The 4722-nt window shown below is 48.0% G+C and overlaps 1 long non-coding RNA gene across 2 annotated transcripts; it reads left to right on the forward strand.

Annotated features, from left to right (window-relative positions):
• The first annotated feature begins 1538 nt into the window (after positions 1-1538).
• LOC123726892 (uncharacterized) lies at positions 1539-4163 on the forward strand. 2 transcript variants are annotated; one of them, XR_006759019.1, is made up of 5 exons: positions 1539-2014; positions 2419-2669; positions 2919-3112; positions 3383-3508; positions 3650-4163. It is a non-coding gene; the product is annotated as an uncharacterized lncRNA (long non-coding RNA). The 2 variants fall into 2 exon arrangements; XR_006759020.1 differs by having other exon boundaries at positions 1539-1944; positions 3650-4162.
• The last annotated feature ends 559 nt before the right edge of the window (positions 4164-4722 follow it).

The following is a 4722-nucleotide window of genomic DNA, read 5'->3' on the forward strand; positions in this document are numbered from 1 at the left end:
AAGGATATGGCGAACCCAACCCCAACATAAGGTAACACAAGACAGACACATGGAGAGAGGACACAAGGACACATGGAGAGAGGACACAAGGACTCATGGAGAGAAGACTAGCAACACAAGGACACATGGAGAGAGGACACAAGGACACATGGAGAGAGGACACAAGGACTCATGGAGAGAGGACTAGCAACACAAGGACACATGGAGAGAGGACACAAGGACACATGGAGAGAGGACACAAGGACTCATGGAGAGAAGACTAGCAACACAAGGACACATGGAGAGAAGACTCGCAACACAAGGACACATGGAGAGAGGAGAGAGGACTAGCAACACAAGGACTCATGGAGAGAGGACTAGCAACACAAGGACAGATGGAGAGAGGACTAGCAACACAAGGACACATGGAGAGAGGACTAGCAACACAAGGACAGAGGACTAGCAACACAAGGACACATGGAGAGAGGACTGGCAACACAAGGACACATGGAGAGAGGACTAGCAACACAAGGACTCATGGAGAGAGGACTAGCAACACAAGGACACATGGAGAGAGGACACAAGGACTCATGGAGAGAAGACTAGCAACACAAGGACTCATGGAGAGAGGACTAGCAACACAAGGACTCATGGAGAGAGGACTAGCAACACAAGGACTCATGGAGAGAGGACTAGCAACACAAGGACTCATGGAGAGAGGACTAGCAACACAAGGACTCATGGAGAGAGGACTAGCAACACAAGGACACATGGAGAGAGGAGAGAGGACTAGCAACACAAGGACTCATGGAGAGAGGACTAGCAACACAAGGACAGATGGAGAGAGGACTAGCAACACAAGGACACATGGAGAGAGGACTAGCAACACAAGGACAGAGGACTAGCAACACAAGGACACATGGAGAGAGGACTGGCAACACAAGGACACATGGAGAGAGGACTAGCAACACAAGGACACATGGAGAGAGGACTAGCAACACAAGGACACATGGAGTCTGTGGGGAATACCAAGACTGAAGGACTGGAGTCTGGGAGAGGTGTGGATCTGAAACCATATTTGGGCAGTACCTTTGGCCAATTTGAGCCCCCAAGCTATCAAGCTATCTCGACAAAAAGACATTCAGGTGAGTTAGGAGACTGTGGAGAGACACACACAAGAGGTCCCATGTCCATGGTGTGTGAAGAGGACACAGACGGGGACATAGAGGGGGACATGATGGGAGGCCAACAACTAGAGACATAGGTGGGAGGGGTGGAGTTGAGGGGAGGGGTGGAGTTGAGGGGAGGGGTGGAGTTGAGGGGAGGGTGGAGTTGAGGGGAGGGGTGGAGTTGAGGGGAGGGGTGGAGTTGAGGGTGGAGTTGAGGGGTTCCGTGTGTAACCGATGTGAAATGGCTAGTTAGTTAGCGGTGGTGCGCGCTAATAGCGTTTCGATCAGTGACGTCACTCGCTCTGAGACTTGAAGTAGGGTTTCCCCTTGCGTTGCAAGGGCCGCGGCTTTTGTGGCGCGATGGGTAACGATGCTTCGTGGGGTGTCAGTTGTTGATGTGTGCAAGGGTCCCTGGTTCGAGCCCGGGTTGAGGCGAAGAGAGGGACGGAACCTACACTGTTACACGTGCAGGAGTTGGGTACTGTGCTGGAGGAGTGTATCGAGGAGGTGGTGAGAATGGAGAAGCGACGGGGTGAACTGATGGGAGAGCTGCAGGCACTAAGAGAGGAGAAGACGGGACAGAGGAAGGGAGTGAAGGAGGGCAGGCGGCACAGTTAAGGCAGCTGCTGAATATTGAGGCAGATGGGAGGAGGGAGGCGCAGATGAGGGAGTGGCAGTCTGAGGGCTGAGAGGAGTGAGGAGGAGGAGGAGAGGAGGCTGTCCAGTGTGCGTCTGGAGAGGCAGTGTCTTCAGGAGGAGATGAGGAGGCTGAAGTGGAGGCTGTTCTCTGTCGCCAGTGAGTGTTCTCACAACCAGGTCATCCTGGCAACCCAGCAGCGTGAGGTGGCCCAGCTCAACAAGGAACAGTTAGGGAGGGACAAGAGTGTTCTTCTGACCATTCCAGAACCTTATGAGTATTCATGAAACATCTGGGTGTTCCAGCACCTTCTGAGCATTAGACAACCTTCTGAATGTTCCAGAACCTTATGTGCATTCTAGAACCTTCTGAGCGTTCTATATAATTCCGGGGAGTTAGGATCTATGAGAGTGTTCTGGAGCATTCTAAATGTTCCAGAATAGAGTGCTCCAGAACCGTCAGAGAATTCTGGAACCTTGGTGTTTCAGAACCACCTGTGTTCGAGAATAACTACTGCTTCATCAGAGCTCAGAGAAGGCAATGTTGGTTCTTCTGAGTTTCTCTCATGTCCATCTCTCTCCCTCCCTCCCCTCTCTCTCTCTCTCCCCGTCTCTCTCTCTCTCTCTTCCCCAGATGGAACTCGACACACTGATCATCCAGCTGACTGAGGAGGTGTCTCAACTCCGCTCCACCCACCAGACCCAGCTCTCCACCTTGCAGTCCCAGCTCTCCACCCACCAGACCCAGCTCTCCACCTTGCAGTCCCAGCTCCAGACACCCAGCCAGACACCCAACCCCACAGAGGAGATGACCCAGAGCAAGAGGACCTAGTGTGGGGACATACAGCAGTACCTGCAGGGAGGGCTCAAAGCCCTGGAGGAAAGGTATTCTCTCTCAACATTGCCAGGTGTTATCATAACTCAAAGGTGATCTCTAGTTAAGCATGGCACTAGGATTGACACAACAGTTATGATGTACGCAATTATCATGATTGATACTATAATCAATACTTATTTATCATGATACCAACTTCCATTAAATCAAATCAAAGTTTATTGGTCACGTACACATATTTACAGATGTTATGGCAGGTGCAACTAAATGCATTATCATCATCTCTCCTCCTCCCCCAGGTATGAGCCAATGCTGCTGGCCCTGTTGAAGCGGAGAGGGAGAGGACGTCAGAGGCCCAGGTGAAGGCCAGGCAGCAGGCCCAGGAGTTGAGGGCCCACCGGGGGCCCCTGAGAGAGGAGGGACAGAGGCTGGGGCTGCAGAGAGCCTGCCTGGAGGAAAGACCCACAGGAGAGAGGACGTGGAGCAGTACAGGGTATGGAGGGATGAAGGGAGAGATGGAATAAGGTCCAGTAGACAGGGTTGGAATTACAAGGCTGTCCAGAAATGCTTCACTCATAACAAATCCCTCCAACATACACAGACATAGATTAAAACACCAGCCTATCAGTTCATTATAAACACTCATGTCAGGTTTATTAACACGTCAGGTTTATAAACACTCATGTCAGGTTTATGAACACTTATGTCAGGTTTATGAAACGTTTCTGAAGCCGTATTTAGCCCTCCGTCTCCCTCCCCACAGGAGACAGTGGACAGGCTGGAGGACACTAATAGAGAGCAGAAGACAAAGCTACAAATCCAGAAGAGGGAAACCAAGGAGTTGGAGGAACTGAGAGACAGACTTACTAAAAGAACTCTACCTGTACAGGTGAGACAATTTACCGTTTCACACTCCTAACTCACATTAGCTATTAGAATCAGTGAATTATATGTAACTAGACACTAGCTTATAATATGGTTAACAAGGTTGTAAATATTGACTGTAATCTGGTGTTTTTTCTCTCTTTAGAGATATTGTCGAAGACAATAACGATATAACCAGAGTGCAAGAGAAAACCACCGGAACAAATAAAAATCTTTCAGTTTAGGTTACAGGACACAAACAACCTTTTCTCAGTTCATAGTTACTCCTTTCCAAAAATCATACCATCCTTACAAATGTACTTTAATACACCTTTCAGAAGGTTCTACCCGATTGTAAAAAAAAGAAAAAAAGAAAAGGAAGTAGAAAACCAGGAAGTAGAAAACCAGGAAAAAGCAAGGCAGTTTTGTACACTGGTAGCTGAAATCTGCGGGGAATTCCCATCAGATTGGGAAGGGTATCTAGAGAAAACAAGCTCGTCATCATTCTCATTCAATATTTAAAGACATGGTAAAACATCTGTAGAGAAGAAGATTCTGGAACAGTCTGAAGATAGATGTAATGCATTCTTCATAGTGCAACAAATAAAAGGTGTCCTTTAAAACTAAACTGTGTGAGTGATGAGTCAGAGCACAGGGACTTGTGTTCCAAAACGGCACCCTATTCCCTACATAGAGCCCTACTTTTGATTAGGGCCCTATGTCAAAAGTAGTGCACTATGTGAGGATTAGGGTACCATATGGGACAGATGGAGGGAGAGGGATGGTGTGCATATAAGGGCAACATGGTGGAATGTTTTTAAAACAATAACAAAGGCTAATGGAGTGAGAGTGAGCCCAGACGCAGTGTACCAAATGGCACCCTATTCCCTATGTAGTGCACTACTTTTGAATTTCATTTACATGACAATGGCTAACTGAATATGGGTTAACACCTTCCCACAAAGCACCTGTCTTGATGATGCAGAGGTTGTTGATTCTGCTCACTCACCTGATGGAAACATACTTCACCAATAAATATAACAATATAGCTTACGTAACGAACACTGGTGACAGACTGGAGCGGGGGACGTCTCATGTGGAACTGACCCGTAAGTATTAGACAAAGAACAAAGCATTATCAGCTGAGTGAATTAAGAGTCAACAAGCTTAACGGAAGAAAAAAATAAAATAATTAATAACCCATCATGATACTCATTCAAATGAACGCCAAGTCAAAGC

Source organism: Salmo salar, chromosome ssa14 (assembly GCF_905237065.1).
Source record: "Salmo salar chromosome ssa14, Ssal_v3.1, whole genome shotgun sequence".
NCBI classification, from domain to species: Eukaryota; Metazoa; Chordata; class Actinopteri; order Salmoniformes; family Salmonidae; genus Salmo; species Salmo salar.